General features: G+C 37.6%; 1 protein-coding gene across 3 annotated transcripts in view; it reads right to left on the bottom strand.

The window, feature by feature from the left end:
* FMN1 (formin 1) overlaps positions 1 to 20165 on the bottom strand; it is a 403953-nt gene that overhangs the window by 40093 nt on the left and 343695 nt on the right. The gene's annotated exons all lie outside the window — the stretch shown is intronic.

Raw genomic sequence — 20165 nt, 5'->3', positions numbered from 1 at the left:
TTTGATTATACCCATTTGTTACTGAAATAAGTCCAGGTTCAGGGGTTAGCAGCCACTCCCTGGACCTGGAAAAGGCACTCAATTCACTACCTCTACCACCACTGCTTTTCTTGATAACAGCTATAACTAATGGGGGCATTTCATTTCCATTCTTTTGGGACACCTGTGAGAGCGAAAGGGGGCAATATGAGTAATCACACCCAGACAAAAGCATGAATTGGAACAAGCCTGGCCAGGTTGGTCCATGTGGTTCCCCTGGCTACGGCTGGCCTCTTTGTGAGCCTTGGAATGGGCTCAGCACTCTCCCCCCCACTCCCCCGCCGAACATAATAAACCCAGTACTATTTGAAGTTCTGCTCAGATTCAAACAGATCCATTGAATCCTTGCACACACTTTCTCTACCCACAGCCCCGTTTGACAATCTGGGAAGGCCTGTGGTTTCCTTTCTCAGAGTGTTTTTAAATGCACTGAAAATAATATTTAAGATTACTAAGGAAATCGGTGAAACTGAGATACGATTATGAATTTGCAGGTTAGGAACCTGTGCTCTGTAGGGTCTATTTAATTTGGAGGTTTCATTTTGGGGTGGTTCTTTTACATATTCTTCTTTCTCATCAGAAGATATTATTATATATGATAATACACACCACTCTTACAGTTTACAAATCTCTAGAAAAATAGGTGTCATAATTTCTATGAACCTTAAGATTCCTTTTGTTTAAGACTACAAGGATGTAAAATGAATGAAAAATAAACCATCTTATCTAGGGCATGGGATACTCCATGAAAGGTAGTAAAGGATTTTAATATATCACTATATTTTATGAAGCCTGGCTCTGCCATGAACTACCTGTGTGACTGTGGGTAAGTCACTTGTGGTCCACTGTGTAGTTTCTGCCTCATGTGTCCTCTGAGAACAGCCACAGTGAGCACTCTCATAGTACATAAATGAATTGTAGTACATAATACATGTTATGTATAATTGTGCATTAGAAAGATTAAATGAGATAATACATTTAAAGTGCTTAGTATATAGCATATGCTCAATAAATGGCATAACAAGTATTACTAGTACCTCATCATCCTCAATGTCACAATTGATTTTAAAATATAAATTTTGTCAAGTTACTACTGTGCTTAAAAGCTTCCAACTGCTTGTCATCACCCTTGACATAATCTTTAAAGTCTTCACAATGTCCCTGAAGGCCCTGCAAGTCTGCTCCCTGGCTCCTCTATGACATCACCTTTTGCTTTCCACACTCACTCCTTTCCAGGCTGGCTGGCACCTTGCTGATGCTTGAGTGCACTGGGCAGGTGCACTTGCCCTTCCTCCTCCCAGGGACCCACCCACCGCCTCTGGGCAACTGGCTCCCTCCCTCCAACAGGTCTCAGCCAGAGCATCACCTTCTCCGACCTCACTAAAGAAAGATCATCCCTCCTCACACATGCTCCCCTCCTGTCCCCTACTTCTTTATGTTATCTTTTTCCCCCATGGCCTTTATCAACCTGACAGACTAATTTGTTTACTCATTTGTTTATTATACAACAACTGAATGTAAGCTCCAGGAAAGAAACAACTTCATCTGGCTTGTTTTTGGTTGTGCCTTAAACATGGAAATGGCCTACATATGAAATAAGTTATTTTAGCTTAAGAATGCATATATTAGATATAGGTTGCTGAAAAAAGAGAAATACTAGGTTTCCTAAATTTAGAATATGAACATAGGCTAAAGAAGATTGTGAGGATAAAGTTGCATGCTATATTCTCTAAGTCCAGTATATTTCATCTAACAAAAATGATTTCTCTTTTACATTAAAGTGCTTTAGCTTTGATAACTACGCCATTTTAGGTAAAGTCATAGTTATGGTCATTTTGTTGCAGTATAATTTCTGCCCCAATCTCCTAGCAGGAATCTCTGTGAATTAGTCTGGTTCTTAGCCAATCAGATGCAGAGAAGTGACCCATGTCTCTCATAGGCTACACCAAGTTCCCCAAAATGTGAAATAAACTAGTGGTTTGATCTTATCCAGTGATTCTAAATCATGTGCATGGTCAACAGGGGGAAGATTCTTCCCAGGCCTGAGTGACCTTCCTGAAGCACTTTTGCTGTTCTCTGTCACCAAATGGTTTTTAAGTGGCTGCTTCCACTCTGTGTTAAGTAAACTGTGGTCAAGTTGTCACTGCATATAAATTTAGTGACAAGAAATATCCTTTCTGAACTGAATGAAGCATTACCTAAGAATTTGCAATGGCTCTGTGAATATGGTGAACTGGGAAAAAACTGCATCCAGATAAAAAAAAAAAAAAGAGGTATTACCAGGAGGCAATGCAAAGAGGACAACCTCTGAGGGTTTTGGGGAAAAAATTGCTCAGGAAAATGAGAACCTAGAGATGTCAGTTTTTCCTAAGTAAAAGGTTTATATACAGAAAGAAAAGGTAACCCCCTCCACAGTGTGACCTGGAAGTTCCACCAGCCTCAAATAGATCTTCTGCCACAATGTATGAAATTTCTAAGCATGTTATCAATACATTTTAAAGTCTTCAAAATGCTCCAAGCAAAACAAAAAGACATTACCTGGAAGGAAAATATTTAAAGACTGGAGTCATATGTGCAAATTCTAAGATCTCCAACAAATAGGGTAACCATAGGCCGAATGCAATATCCTAATATTCCAACATTTGATCCCAGGCTTCTCAGTACTGGAACCGACTCAGTCTCAGTGGTCGGGAGTGGTCGGGAAAGGGGAAGGCCAGGCTCCATGTGAAGGAGGGAAGGCATTTGCCAGTGTCACTAGGTCTTCCACCTTTTTCAGAGAAGCTAGCATTTTTAAATGATGTTTTCAACTTAAAAAAGAATGTGTCAAACAGTGGGCAGGACAAACAGTACATTCCCATTGGTCACATCTCACTCTGCAAACTCTGACTTAAGCCAGTAGTAGTTACTGACATGATGACATAGGTGGATTTGTTCTTCCATTACATGTGCCAACCCCTATTCTAGGTGCTTGGGACCCCCCAGTGAAAAAAGCAGACAAAGGTCCCCATAGAACTTCCATTCCATTTGGGGAAGATAGACAGCTAAACTCAAGAGAATGCGATCAAGTATGAGAAATTTTTGATAAAGGGTAGCAAAAAACAAACAAACAATAAAACCAGAGCACAGACTGTTGCCTATAAAATGAGACTCTATGTTCTGAATTCAGGGTACCTGGGCAGCCAGAACATGCCACATAGGTACTCGGCACGAAAAAGGGAGAGCCAATGCTTAAGTTGAAGATGGCAAGTCTTAGATAACAATTATTATTAACTACCACTTCAGCTAGCAGTGGCCCTGAATCTATGTGTGGGATTTATTTAGACTCTTATTCTACAGAGCCACATAGATAGTATTTAGGTGTTTATTTCTCAGTTTAAGTTTAGTACCACATGTGTGGTGGGCGTGGGGGGGGGAGGTAGGCTTCTTAGAAGTTTGAAGAAGTTGTCAGAAACTGACACAGCACCAGGGGAGACAGAGAAATAACAGTCATCCCCAATCTTACTCTTCTTTCTCCTCTTTCTTCTACAAAAAGGTGTCTCATTGTCTGCACTGAGTTAAATGTAATTATTTTCCAAATTTGGAGAGTAAAGAAGCTGCTTAGAATGATGATAGTCTCACAGATTAAGACAATAAAAGCAATAAGTAAAACAAAGCAGAGTACTGAAAATGAAAATTTTCACTTAACATCAATTCTGTCTTCCGATCTTCTTTACGAAGGTTACGTATACACTGTGATGATGTGAATTTCTGGAAGTGTACAGAGAAAGCTGAGTGGTCAGTTTGCATGATGACTTACTAATGGCATATGATAATTTTTCTGTCATTGGTAGAATGGTGTTGCTTTTCTGAAACTTTAATTTTATCCATTAACAGTTATTTTTCATAATTCCATGTCACAGAAAAAAGGCACATGGCTTCTTTTGAAGGGATTTTTTTTCATTTAAGATATATTTATGTGGATTTTATTTAATCCAGCCCTTACTGAATAAAGACCACTTGCTTTTGTGTAAATCTTTAGTGCTTTGGAATTTGTCTTCCTGGTTCATTTCATGGCCAGTGTCTCATTAGTTATCATAATATTGCTCACAAAAACAATTTTGAAATTCATAACTACTGTGGTCTACCAAGTGAAGCCGAAATAGCCTTTTTATTCAATGGCTGTATGCCCAAGGAATGCAAATCAGAACTCAAGGTAGCTAAACGCCATGTTGTAAGCCCTGCTCTGCCACTTAAGCATTATGGATAAATTGTATTGTGTGTCCCAGTTTTCTCCTCTGTAGAATGAAGATGATAATTCCTACCTCCCACATAGATATGAGAGCTACATGCAAAGGGAACAGCACTTGGCTGAGTCAGAATCTTTGCAGCGGGATCTCTGATGGTTCCACATCATACTGAGGCTACTGGGCCTTCAAGCTTGCAGCTGGACAGCTATATTGAAAATTTACATGCAGGTGTAACATAGTAGAAAAAGTTGGGGCTTTGCATCAGGTGGACTTGGGGTGAATTCTGCTCTGCCACTTATTAACCAAAACACCTGGGGGAAGTCACTTAATTCCACTGGGCCTTACCCGTAAAATTGGAATGGTAAGACCCACCTTGCAGAGTGGTTGTGACAATTGGATGTACTGAACGTGAGAGATTAACGCAGTGAATAACATAGCAGGCATTTAAAAATGGCAGCCATTTATTACTGATTGGCTAGAAGCAAATGCCCGGAATCATTATTCTAGCTCTCTGACTTTTGGATGAATAATACAAAATTTCAAGCATAATTCTCCTTTCTTTCTTAAGAACGCCCACAACCGTGCTCAGTGGGTGATAATTTTGCTTGTGATCATTTTCAAGTTGGATCAGGTGTCCTCTGCTCAAAACCTCAGTTTTCCCAGTTCACTCACAAAGCCAAGGTCCCTACCATGCTGCCAAGGCTCTCCACAGAAGGCTTTTCCTTATGTCTGACCTAAGCAAGTTTCTATGCTGTTTTATTTTGTTTTGTTTACTCCTCAGGAGCTAAAGAGAGAAACTGATTTATAATTTTGCAAATACTTGGGAGTTGAGGGTGGGTGGGTGGGGTGAGTATGGTGTAGGTGTAAGGGGACAAGTACTTATGATTATTCTCACCTAATTCTTTTTCCCACTTAATGATCATTGAGTTATGCAATCTCTGATTTGATTAAATGAATCATTTCCCCAATACTAAATGGAAGATACGACGCAGGGGTCTGTTTTTAAAAAGTAAGTTTTCTGAGAACAAAGATCCCTTCTTTAAGCTCTGGACTCTAATGACCTATTACAGGTTCCCTGCATGCACGATAAATCCCATTTTCTCTATTGACACTGAATTGTCAACTTAAAAGGCAAACTGAATGCAATTCCTATCAAAATGCCAACTGTATTTTCCACAGAACTATAATAATTCTAAAATTTATACAGAACCATAAAAAATCTCAACTAGCCAAAGCAATCTTGAGGAAAAAGAACAAAGTTGGAGGTATTATGCTACCTGATAGCAAACTATACTACATGGCTATAGTGGTCAAAACAGCCTGATAGTGGCATAAAAGCAGACACAGATCAATGGAACAGAATAGAGAGCCCAGAAATAAGCCCGTGCCTATACGGCGAATCAATCTATGACAAAGGAGGCAAGAACATACAATGGGGTAACAACAGTCTCCTCAATTAATAATGTCGAGAAAACTGAACAGATACATGCAAAAAAATGAAGCTAGACAACTTTCTCACACTGTATATGAAAGTAAACTAAAAATTGGTTAAAGACTTAAATGGAAGATCTGAAACCATAAAACTTCTATAAGAAAATATAGACAGTAAACTCTTTGTCATTGGCCTTAGCAATTCTTTTTTTACAGGTCTCCTAGGGCAAAGACAACAAAAGCAGAAATGAAAAAGTGGGACTATATCAAACTAAAATGCTTTTGCACTGCAAAGGAAACCAGCAACAAAATAAAAAGGCAAACTACTGAATCAGAGAAGATATTTGCCAATGATACACCTGGGAAGGGGTTAAAATATAAAATATATAATGGATGTATACAACTTAACAAAAAAAATCTAATTAAAAATAGACAAACTGTTGGTGGGACTATAAATTGGTGCAGCCAATGGAAAACATTCAGAGGTTCCTCAAAAAATTAAAAAAAGACCTACCATATGACCCACCCATTTTACTTCTGGGTATTTATCTGAAGGAATCAGAAACACTAATTCAAAAATGCTAAGTACCCCTCTATGTTCATTGCAGCATTATTTAAAATGGCCAAAACATACATGTCCATTGATAGATGAATGGATAAAGAGGTGGTACATATATACTATGGAACACTATTCAGCCACAAAAAGAATGAAGTCTTGCCACTTGCAAAAACATGAATGGATTATTATGCTACCTGAAATAAGTCAGACAGAGAAAAGACAAATATCACATAATTTCACTTATATGTGGAATCTAAAATACAAATAAATCAACAAAGAAAACAGAAACAAACTCATAGATACAGAAAACAGAATGATGGTTACCCAACAGGAGTGGGGTTGAAGAGATGAGTGAAAAAGGTGAGAGGGATTAAGAAGTACAGATTGTCAGTTTATAGAAGTCTGGGAGATGTTATATACATGTAATATAGACAGCATAGGGAATATAGTCAATAATATTGTCATAACTATGTATGGTCAGATGGGTACTAGACTTACCGGGTGATGACTTTGTGAAGTATATAAATATCTAATCACTAGTCATTCACCCGAAGCTAATATAATATTATATGCCCACTGTAACTGAAAATAAGAAAGGCAGACTGGATTATGCCGTGGCTTTGTTAATGTGTTCACTAGCTCCCCTCCATCCAGTTGAAGGATGCACACTGCATGGTGAACCCTCACAACCTGGCTCCAGCTGCTTCCCATTAAACCCTCCATGCTCTTGTCCACTGTTCCTGGCACTCCACCTATTTTTTTATACCTTTATTTTGGGCACACTGCTTCCTGGACTTTGAATGTCTCTGGACCCTTGCCTTTCTTTTTCCCAAACATACACTTGTAAACGTCTTTTATTTCTTTGAAAACTAAGTTTTCAAAGAAAAATTCAGTGGTTCTGAATTTTTAGAACCATTAAAAATTCATGTTTAAGAGGAGGTGACATGTTAAGTCACCTCCTCTATGAAGCCCTCCACATGGGCCTCTCCTTCCAGGAGAACCCCAGCAGCACTGTGCTCATACACATGGGACATGGTACTGAGATCATCTGCAGGTGGTCTGTCATCCCACTAGACTCTCTGCTTCTTGAGGGCAGCAACCAAGATTTATTTCATAGACTTTCTCTCAACTCACACCTAGCAGGTGCTCCAGTTATTTGACAGATGGAGACCCACACTCACAGAATCCAGCCCCTGTTCATTATCTTCCCATAGGGGGACCCGGGCCCATTTCCTGGCCCAACAATTTCTAATCTTTCAATTTTCTTTTTGCAACAAAATAAAAGGCAGTCCAGCAGAGAGTACTAATTTTCATCCTGTTACATCCTGTTTTAGATATATTATTGAGATTGATATATCACAGGCACAAATAACATAAACTCTTGAGTTTCATCTGGTTCATACTGAAATTTTAAAATACAGGGTAGGGCAAAAGTAGGTTTACTGTTGTTTGTATGGAAAATAATAATTAATAAATAATAATATAGGAATAAACTGTTTCATGCACTCACAACTGTAAACCTACTTTTGCCTAATCCTGTATAATAATTATAAAAAATGTAAAGTTTTTATAAGTGAAAGTACACTTCCACAAAGCATTCAGTCTAAGAATATTCATCATTTAAATATCCCCAAATATGCAAATTTTATCCTCAAGAAGGTTGCATTTGCACACTTAAAAGTGGCTGAAGGAGGAGGTCATTCTTCAAAGAAAGTGGGAGTAGTGGGGGTGTTATGCCAAACATAATTAAGCCATATTTATGGATACCCATCTGGGAGGTGGTAAATTGTGAATTGAGGTGAAGGAACAAAGGTTGGAATATCTTCCCAGTATTCTTTACAGTCTATTACACTTTAATGTACCATGGTTTATAGACCTGACGTGGTTGGTGTAAACCAACAGGACACACAGTAAAGAAACTGCTTTTATTACAGCACTACAAATAGAGGAGTCAGGTGATGCTAACAGGGGAAAAAAAAGGTAGGCGCTCCACTTCATGTGGCACCCATCTGATAAGAACACGGCAGTCATTTTGCATTTCTTAGAAAAGCTTCCCGTCATGCACTGTCAGGGAGGAAAGAATGCTTTCACCAACACAGGCAACAGCATTCTGGCAGTGGAAAGAGGAATGCCTTCTTAACATTTGTTTGAGAGGAGAAAAATATAAACATGTGGAAGCACTGAGTTTTGGAGCAGTTGTACCCTTACATTTTTTTTCTCTCTCGGTATGCTTGCCCACGGAGGATATCCTCCTTGCTCTTCTTCCTATTTTAGTAGTTTTCGTGGTTGCAGTTAAATAAGAACAATCATTGCAGGTCTTGTCATAGAGTTTACATTTGCAAATGTCTAGTTGGCTGGTAAATCTCAGGAGCATACGGGGCCATTTGTGAGATTTTCTGTGTAAACTGGTCTGAAGTTATGAAAAGTCATGAGATCAAGATTCCCAATACATGGGTATAATTTGACTTCCAGGTCACCTGTTTAAGGCTAAAGTGGACTAGAAAACTCAGCTTTCTGATGAAAGTACCGAGTAAAAGACACTGTATCAGAAGACTTTGAAGAGGTCTTTAGAGTCATAAAATCAAAAGAACCCAGATAAAAGGAGCCTTAAAAGTCATCTAGTCTAACTCTCAAGCTGATGTTTGAGCCAAGATCCTATTGTGTTCAATCAGACTTTCCAGAGCTCATCTTTTTCATCATTTTTATCTGCCATTGTTCAGTTGTCTTTATAAGTGAGCCTGAATATTTTTATGGGCATCAGAAAAAATCAAAATGCTGGCATCACCTCACTTGAGCACCTGGGGCCTTTCTCAACTGAAATTCTGAACTGCAGACCTCGGAAAATGACTTAAACTGCTCACTCTCTCAGTCTCTTACCCCACGTGCACATAAGGAGTAACATTCCAGATGCATATGGAGATGCCAACTCTTTAGGCACAAAGGTGGCCTTAAGACAATAGGGCTTAACTCTCTCATAAAAGGTTGAAAACACCCTGATACAATCAGGCTTACAAAGGACTTAATTTAGGTACTTGATTTTAAGTTACTTACATTTTTATATTTTTAAACCCAGGTGTGATAATATTCAATACCTTGTAAAATATCTTACTGCTATAATAATTTGTATTAGAAAAATCTCTGTGAGACCCAGGTCACTTCATAATACTCAATGGAAGAATCCACCAAGAAGACATAAACATTGTAAATATATATGTACCCAACATAGGAGCACCCAAATACATAAAGAAAATCTTGGAGGACTTCAAGAAAGATATTGACAGCAACACAATTATAGTAGGGGATTTTAACACCCCACTGTCAAAGATGGACGGATCTTCCAAACAAAATATCAAGAAAGATATTGTGGCATGGAACAATGCCCTAGATGAAATGGACTTAACTGATATATATATATGGAGCCTTTCATCCCAAAGAAGCAAAATACACATTCTTTTCAAATGCACATGGAACATTTTCAAAGGTAGAACACATGACAGGACACAAAACAAGCTTCAACAAGTTCAAGAAAATTGAAATCATATCAAGCATTTTCTCTCACCACAAGGGACTGAAACTAGAAACACATCTCAAGGAAAAAAACCCCAAACACTCAAAAACATGGAGACTGAATAGCATGCTATTAAACAATGAATGGGTGAAGAATGAGAATAGGGAAGAAGTCAAAAAGCTTCTGGAAACAAATGAAAATGAACTCACAACAATCCAAAACCTATGGCACACAGCAAAGGCAGTCCTGAGAGGGAAGTACATAGGGATGCAGGCCTATGTAAAAAGAATAGAAACATTTCAAATAAACAACCTAATCCTACACCTACAAGAACTCGAGGAACAACAACAAAGACAACCCAGAGCAAGTACAAGGAAGGAAATAACCAAGATCAGAGCAGAATTAAATGACATAGAGACTAAAAGCACAATTTTAAAGATCACTAAATCCAGGAGCTGGTTCTTTGAAAAGGTAAACAGAATCAACAAGCCTTTAAGCAGGCACATCAAGAAAAAAAGAGAGAGGATCCAAATACACACAATTAGAAATGAAAGAGGAGAGATTACAACTGATACCACAGAAATACAAAGGACTGTAAGAAATTACTACGAAGAACTACATGCCAAGAAATGTGAAAACCTAGATGAAATGGACAAATTTCTAGAAAAATATAACCTTCCAAAACTGAATGAAGAAGAAGCAGGAAGCCTGAACAGACCAATAACACCTGATGAAATTGAAACAGTAATCAAAAAGCTTTTGACACACAAAAGCCCTGGACCACATGGTTTCACAGGAGAATTCTACAGAGCATTTAAGGGAGATCTAACCCCCATCCTCCACAGATTATTTCAAAAAATCCAAGAAGATGGAAGACTCCCAGACTCATTTTATGAAGCCAGCATCACCCTAATCCCCAAACCAGATAAAGATATAACAAAGAAAGAAAACTTCAGGCTAATATCGCTGATGAACATAGATGCTAAAATCCTCAAGAAAATATTGGCAAACTGCATCCAGCAATACGTGAAAAATATCATACACCATGATCAAGTGGGATTCATCCCAGGGATGCAAGGATGGTACAATATTCACAAATCAATAAACATAATACACCACATAAACAAAAGCAAACACAAAAATCACATGATCATATCAATAGATGTGGAAAAAGCATTTGATAAGGTACAGCACCCATTTATGATAAAAACCCTCAACAAAGTGGGAATAGAGGGAACATTCCTCAACATAATAAAGGCCATATATGAGAGACCTACAGCCAACATCATACTCAATGGAATAAATCTTAGAGCTTTCCCACTAAGATCAGGAACAAGACAAGGATGCCCTCTCCCACTACTCCTATTCAACATAGTATTGGAAGTCCTATCCACAGCAATCAGACAAGAAAAAGCAATAAAAGGCATCCAAATTGGAAAGGAGGAAATGAAACTATCATTGTTTGCGGATGGCATGATAGTGTACATAGAAAATGCTATAAACTCCACCAAAAAAGTACTCGACCTAATAAATGAATTTGGCAAAACAGCTGGATACAAAGTCAATACTCGGAAATCAAAGGCATTCTTGTACACCAACAATGAAACATCAGATACAGAAGTCAGGAAAAAAAATCCCATTTGATATAGCAACAAGAAAAATCAAGTACCTAGGAATAAACCTAACCAAAGAGGTAAAAGACCTGTTCTCAGAAAACTACACAACAGTGAAGAAAGAAATTAAGGAAGACACAAACAAATGGAAGCATGTACCATGCTCATGGATTGGAAGCATTAACATCATCCAAATGGCCATACTACCCAAAGCAATTTATAGATTCAATGCAATCCCTATTAGAGTACCCATGACATATTTCACAGAAATAGAACAAACATTTCAGAAATTTATATGGAACCATAAACAACCCCAAATAGCTGCAGCAATTTTGAGAAAGAAGAACAAAGCAGGAGGGATCACAATACCTGATAACAAACTGTCTTACAAGGCCACTGTAATCTAAACAGTCTGGTACTGCCATAAAAACAGGCACATAGACCAATGGAACAGAACAGAGAGCCCAGAAATAAACCCAAGTCTTTATGGTCAATTAATATTTGACAAAGGAGGCAGGAACATAAAATGGAGCAAAAATAGCCTCTTCAATGAATGGGGTTGGGAGATCTGGACAGCTACATGCAAAAAAAATGAAACTCGATCACCAACTTACACCATACACAAAAATAAATTCAAGGTGGATAAAGGACTTAAATATAAGTCGTAACACCATAAAAGTCCTAGAGGAAAACATTGGCAGGAAAATCTCAGACATTCCACATAGCACCATCCTCACAGATATGTCCCCTAAAGCAAGGGACATAAAGGAAAGAATAAACAAATGGGACCTCATCACAATAAAAAGCTTCTGCATGGCTAAAGAAAACAGCACCAAAATGAAAAGAGAACCAACGGTAGGGGAAAACATATATGCCAATGATACCTCAGACAAGGGTCTGATCTCCAAAATATATAAAGACCTCATATGACTCCACTCCAGGAAGACAAACAACCCAATTAAAAAATGGGCAAAGGACTTGAACAGACACTTCTCCAAGGAAGACATACAGAGGGCTCAGAGACATATGAAAAGATGCTCAGCATCACTAGCCATCAGAGAGATGCAAATTCAAACCACGATAAGGTACCATCTCACACTGGTCAGAGTGGCCAACATAAACAAATCAACAAACAAATGTTGGAGAGGATGCGAGAAAAGGGAACCCTAGTGCACTGTTGGTGGGAATGCAGACTGGTGCGGCCACTGTGGAAAACAGTATGGAGTTTCCTCAGAAAACTAAAAATGGAACTGCCTTTCGACCCAGCAATTCTGCTACTGGGCGTATACCCTAAGAGTCCTGAAACACCAATCTAAAAGAACCTATTCACCCCAATGTTCATAGCAGCACAATTTACAATAGCCAAGTACTAGAAGCTACCTAAGTGTCCATCAGGAAATGAGTGGATCAAAAAATTATTGTACATTTACACAATGGAATTGTATGCAGCAGAGAGAAAGAAGGAGCTTATACCCTTTGCAACAGCATGGATGGAACTGGAGAGCATTATGCTAAGTGAAATAAGCCAGGCAGTGAGGGACAAATACCATATGAACTCACCTTTAACTGGAACATAATCAACAGAAGAAAAAAGCAAACAAAATATAACCAGAGTCATTGAAGTTAAGAACAATCTAGCAATAGCCAGAGGGGAGGGGAGAGGGACAGTGGAGAGAAAGGTTTTCAGGAACTACTATAAAGGACACATGGACAAAACCAAGGGAGAGGGTGGAAGCAGGGGAGTGAAGTGGGTTTGGCTGGGGTGGGGTAGAGGGGTGGGGAGAAAATGCAGACAACTGTAATTGAACAACAATAAAATAATTTAAAAAAATAAAAGAAAAATCTCTGTGATTATACAATGGAAATATTCTTTTATATTCTGTGATGACTATTGTCATTAGTTGTGTAGGTGATGAATACAGTTTAAGCAACTACAATAATAGTTCTAAGTGTTCATGAAATTATGCACCTGATTTTTCTCTATAGTACTTATTGCAAAAGTAAACATTTTACCTGGTCAAAATCCTAGGAGGTAACAAGGTTATGAGTATAATTAGAATGTATGAAGTAAATTTATCCACCATTTATGATTGACTTATGAGTCAGCCCTCTGTAAAAGCTGTATGAATCTTTTTTTCAATATACCTTCATCTTAGATGAGACTTTTGTCCCCACAGGAAAGTTTTTCAACCACTGGCAATAATGACACAACACTCCACCTTTAGACTTTATGAGGAATTCTGCTCATTCTTCTTGAAGGCAACCATTTAATTAGCTTCTAAAGTCCCACTATCTTCTCCACTGTGTTTCTGTTTAGTCAAGTGAAGTCCCTCATGCTGTCAAACTTTCTATACACAGCAACTTTTTGGCCTCAAGGTGATACAAATGAAATTACTTGAGAAAGTTGATAAGACAATATCATCTGTAACCTACTATAACAGTCCAGTAATTTAATTTTATAAAAATGAGAAAATGGACATCTAAGTTGATGAAGTGGCTTTCCTGGGTCACGCTAATAGTGTCGGAATCCAGGTGTCTTGACTCATAATCTGATATACTTTCTAATACCCCGGCTGCTTCCCAGGGGTGGGAGGCAGTGTTTTTCTCCAGAATTCCAAAACACTGAGGCGGTATCTTGGAGCTGCACTGTACTGCACATTTTTCATAAAACTGTGTACATCAGAGAGAAAGTGCCGAGATGGAATTTCAGCTTTCACTCTAAATTTCCTGACTCTTGATGCTTTAAAACAGACCATGGGGGTAAAATTTTAGAATGATCCAGTGAGAGGCTCATTAACATTAATGGGAGTCAGGTGGCTGCAGTCTCAAACAGGCCCGCCACTCTCCCTGCTATCTCGTCTTCTACGCCCACATAGACCTTTAACTTATCAGCATTAATGCAAGTGGCATGTCTTTTGTAAACATGCTCTTCTTAGTCATTTTGTCACAGATACTTCTAAATAAGCATACTTATAAAATACGATTTTCACTTAGAGAAGAATTATACATAAATCCTGTTTCCTGGGGCATCTACCTTGTCTCACTGCCATCCATTTCCAATGGGAAGGCTCAGGCCTTCCACCATACTTTAGAATTTTTCAGGGGTTATGGAAGAATAGTGAACTCTGTCCGCAGCTTCATCACTCAAGCAGTAGACACCAAATGAATCATCTTTTAGGAAATATTAGGAATGGCAAAGAAGCTAGATTTGTAAAAGCGGGCTGCCCCAATTTTGTTCCATAAAGAACCTTGGTGAAATTTAAAAGACAATGGGGTTCAGAGCCGTGAGACCATCAAAGACCATCTGGTGATAAATTGCAGGTACATTGACACTGGAAGGAGTTCTCCTTTCCCACACCCTCTGTCCTATCTTGGTATCAGCACTAGCCTAAAGGTGTAATTCGTGTCATTTCTGGAAGGCACGAACTGGTTTTTTTTAAACTTTGTGTTCAAAATGCTTAGCACTTGAGACTATAAATGAAGTGTTAATAAATCAATAACTTGTTGATTCATTAATTGGTGAGAATGACTATAAATGCAGCTGCTAGACTGAATTTGGGGGCAAGATCACCAGCCAAGTGTAACATAACAGGGTCCATGCTCATTTTCCTTCCTTATTTACAGCAGTGCTCTTTAAAAGCAAGCGCCTCGTTTATTCATTTGTTTGTCTTTTATTTCATAGCATTTTAGTACTTGATTTTCCAACAACTCTTTCTTTTAGTACCGCATTAATAAATTAGAAAACAAAAACAAGTTCACCAGTTGGCTTCTTTGGGTTTCCCATTAATTGCCTCTGATGACTATCTGTGCTATTTAGGGCCAACACTTGATTCTTCGTACCTCAATTTGTTCATCTACATACTGGATAAGATTAGACCATACACCGGAGAACTTTGGAGCAAGAAGAAATGTGAGAAATTACCTACTGTAAATTTCTCATGCTACAAATGAACTAAGTTAAACAATAGGAGACTGAGTAAATAAACATTAGATTTATGATGATAGAACACTGTACTGACCCACATGTGACCACTTCAGCCCATCAGCCACAGCTAATGGGATCCAAGAGGAGTCAATCCACTGGCTGAGTCACTCATGAGGCAGTTTAATACAAATGGTTAAAATAATAAGATCGATAGTGTGGTGGCAACAATGATGATGATGGTGGACATTCACTGAACACTGAGTGTGTGACAGATAATATGCTAAGGGATTTAGTCCATTGATCATTTAACCTTTAAAATGCACATTTCAGATGCATTCTATATGGTAGATGGTAGCTGAGCCAAAGCTTCAAGTTGCTCCGTTATTTTCTAGTTGTTGGCCTTGGACAAGTTGTTTAACTTGGCTAAGCCTGAGTTTTCTAATCTACAAAAGGAGGTAATAATAAGACCTAAAACTTATTTTACAGAAATAAATGACACATCTATTTAAAAACCAAACTGATAGCTGTTAGATGAGAAGAGATTGAGGGGCTGGATGAAAAAGGTGAAGGAAGCAAAATAATTAATAAAAAACAACTTATAGACAACAATATGGTGATTACCAGAGGGAAAGAAGGAGGGGGAGGAAAAAGAGGGTAAAGGGGGATAAATGGTGATGGAAGAAGACTTGGGGTGGTGAACACAATACAATGTACAGATGACGTATTATAGAATTGTACACTTGAAACCTATATAATTTTATTAATCCATGTCACCCCAATAAATTCAATAAAAAGAAAAAGAGTTAGAATATAAAGCAGTAGATATGGTGTGACTAATAAAATTTATATTACAGAAATAAATAATACATCTATTTTTAAAAATCAGATGTTATACCAAAACGTTACAGTTGCTATTTCTGCCTTTCTGGTTAATAGGCCTTTTGTTTTTCATGTGTTTGTCAAAGAATTAGCATCATTTAATATAATAAGAAAAAAGCAGATGTTGGTGGAAGCAGCAGCAGAGCACATTGAAAATGAGTGACTTGCCTAAGCTCATACAACTAGTTTGGAGCAATAAAGACAGAACTTGTCCCCTTACTTCAGTCTAGTTTTCACCACACCAGTGTTATTCTTTATAGATTCTTGCTTAAAAATTATAAAATTATCATATCATTGCACAGTGAAAAATTAGAAAAATAAGAAGCCATAACTGAAAAACTAGCATTTGAGTGAATAAGTTAAACTTAAATGAATAGTCACCTATGTTAAAGTCCTAAAGTTCTTTATTTATAAACTTCCATCTACACACATAAATATGGAATTCTATGATCTCTATAAAGTAACCATTCACATATTTTTATAAGTTGTCCAGAAATACATTCAATATGAAGAATGTTTTTAATCACATTTAAAGACTAAAACTCGGATAAAAAGCTGTTACGCATGGTCAGAAATCTTAATAGCTCGAGACTGATCTTAACTAATCAAAAATGAAGAGGGGGGAGAAAAGCCATACTCATATATCAGATAATTTTCAGATATGCAGGTATATATAATCACATACTCATTTGGGGGGTTTTACACAGTTGAGATCATAATGAATAATTCAATTTCTTGCTTTTTCATTTAACGTGTTAAGGCATATGTCAACACTTAAGAATCCCTTTATAGATAACTTGTTATTTAATTTATAGTTTTTGACAATTTTTGAAAAATAAGCTTTTATTTCAAAGTGAGTATGGAGACCATTCTAATAAAACAAAATAATTTTCTAGAAACCCAAGATAGCACTTCAAAATGATTCTCTGACAGTATTTCTTAAACGAGACCTTGTAGGAGGGAAATGTTTGGTTAGAAAAGACTACTGAAATATTATCAAGTATAATTAAAGCAGATTTTAATCTTTTGATTCAACTTGGAAATAATCCATTGCTTTACCCTTTAGTCTTCCTTTTTTTGTGGCTTAGTAGAGAAATGTTTTAGATGGCCACAAGTATTAAAATTGTGTCTATTGCTACAAAATAAGGTAAAATACCTGTCCACGATTCTTAAACCTAATATACTTGTTTTGTATTTGAAAAATATGGGATAAAAAATATTTGAATAGGAAAATCTGTTGAGGGTCAGTGTATGCTTGGCAGCAAGTGTGAAGCCTCTGAGCATATGACAAGCCACACACACACCTGACAGGAACTAGGTCTCCCTGAGAACCGGGGAGAGGCGGAGATGCTGAACACTAAGTAACTTGGAGAAGTGCCACTGTCTCCTGTCTCCAGGCAGGAGACTGAGGTTAATTGTGTCAATGGCATGAAGCTGATTTTGGGAAGGAAAAAAATAAAACCAACTCATGAAACCAGAGGCTTGAAATGTTTTGCTGGAGAAAAACCATAGCATTCCCTGTCCTGTGGAATGGTAACAATGATTTATGGAGCTGAAGTCATTTCTTGTGATTTCGCTTCAGGAAGATTGGTTTCACATGATCTGTGAAGCTGGGCAATGGAAGCTGAAGAAGAACCCCACATGTTCAACTGAGGCTTGGGACCTGCCCTCTTCAAGGGGATTCCAGAGCTCTGACGAGGGGGAGGGAAAGCGATTGCTTTCCGATCCATGAACCCCCTTCTCCCCTCCCACAAGCTCATTAGGTGGACACACGGCTCTCTTATTCTCTTTCCTTTTAAAAGTATTACTACTTCTGCTGTGTGGCAATAGAAGCTCATTGTAAATGCACAGCAGGATAGTAGCAAAGCCTAGATTAATTCCCCATGGATTTATATGGGTCGTTCTCACCCACGATGACTTGTACCATTTCAAAGGTGCTTATGCTGCTGTTTTTATGGCTGGTCACTAACTTTATTCTGGCATATGGCAGTTGGCGCCATGACACGGAGTGAACATTTTATACCTGAATTAAAGTGGGTATTTGACAGTTTCTGTCAGAAAGTTCAGAGCAAAGAATTTGTGGGACAAGATTTATTGCATATTTTATATGGGACACATCTGTTTCTTTGCTAGCTTTGTTCCTTCCCTAAAAAAAAAAAATTAAAGACATTTCTTAAAGAAATATAACAACTGATAGAAAAATGAATTTCCAAAGCAGAAGAAAAATACGGTCAAAATTTGGGTGTTTTAGGACATAATTAAACAAAACAAAAAAATTTGCTTCTCATTTTGAGAAGGAAACATGACTCATAGTCATGAATAAAATCTCAGTTGAAACAATGCAGTTATCATTGGTAGTTATTTTATGGTTGATTTAATGCCACTTGTATAATGAAGTTAAAAATTTAAGTGCATAACTTACCATTTTCTGCATACTCGAAACAGGACTGGAAAGAATAATCTGCCTTTGATGTACTTTTAAAGATTTTGCCATCCCAAAAGGTGGACTAAATAAGTCCAACCACATCAGCATTAAACAATAACAAAACAATTACAGATGTTTAAATATTTAAAATTGATATACCTAAAGATAAACGCAGACTATTTCCAACCAAAATTAATCAACACAATGTGAAGGGCACGCATAAACTTCATCCTGATCTAAAAACTCTTCCTGTTGTAGCAAATGATACCGGCGTAGACGTTCGTGGTTACAGAAGCACTGGGCTCAACCTGGAACCTTTGTATTATTAACAGAAAGGCTACTTTTTCTTTTAACTGCCACAGGAGAGCCTTATTCTAAGCACTGAAAAACTGAAAATAAAACTTCCACTCAAATATTTGAAGAATTAATTTTTAATTACTTTAACTAATACTCATTCTCCTCATAAACATATTAAGCATTCCAGAAGTTCTCTTTCATAGCCCTCTGCACCATACCATCCTTTACCCCTGACAACATTCTCATCCTCTCTTGAGACTCAACTACTGTTATTAGTTGGAAGTATATTACTCGAGAATTTTGAGTATCCTTGTGCAAATGTGCAAGGTTTTTCTAAGTCAGCTATAGAGAAGAAAATTTGCTTGCTCACTAGGTATGAATAGTTTTAATTTTAGTTGAGGCTGTCAAATAGTCCTCCAAAGTTAGAGTACCATGTTATACTATTAATAACCATATCATCAAACTTTAATTTTTGCAAATCACATAGATTTTGGAACAAATCCTTACTATATGTATTGCAAACATCTTTTTGTAGGATTTTGCCTGACTTTTGACTTTGTTTGCAATGTCTTTTATTTATACATTTAATTTTTAAAAAAGATTTTATTTATTTTATTTTTGGAGGGGAAGGGAGGAGGAGAGGGAGAGATACATCAATGTGTGGTTGCCTCTTGCACGCCCCCTACTGGGGACCTGGCCCGCAACTCAGACAGGTGCCCTGGCTGGGAATTGAACTGGTGACTCTTTGGTTCGCAGGCCAGTACTCAATCCACTGAGCCTCACCAGCCACGACTACACATTTAATTTTGAAGTAGTCAAAGTAATAAGTACTTCCTTTATGTCTTTTAAGAGCTTTTTAAATTCACTTTAAAAAAAAGCCTTTGCTACTCCCAAGGATATAAAGATGTCCCATATTTTCTTCTATATGTTTTTGTCTGTTATTTATCTTTTTATATTTAGTTGATTAATCATTTAGAATTGTGTGGGGCAAGATTCCTTTTCCTGTTTTTGAAATGAATAAGCACTGTTCAAACAACACTGCTTTTCTAAAAGATCATCAGAGTATGCAACTTATGGCTGTTTTGTTTCCTTTCTCATATTTAAAGGCGTCATTCATCTTCTTTCACAGTACTCGGGCTAGGTCTTCCAGCTTCTGGGGAAAGTTGACCCTATGTTCATTCGATTACAGATGTATTGGAACTTATGCCACCATATTTATTTTTGCTCTTTCATTACCCAGTCTTTCTGTCTATTTCCCTTCTC

This window comes from Desmodus rotundus, chromosome 7 (assembly GCF_022682495.2).
Source record: "Desmodus rotundus isolate HL8 chromosome 7, HLdesRot8A.1, whole genome shotgun sequence".
In the NCBI taxonomy this organism is placed as follows: domain Eukaryota; kingdom Metazoa; phylum Chordata; class Mammalia; order Chiroptera; family Phyllostomidae; genus Desmodus; species Desmodus rotundus.
Note: the sequence above shows the minus strand (reverse complement) of the source record. Positions and strands in the feature narration are given on the sequence as shown.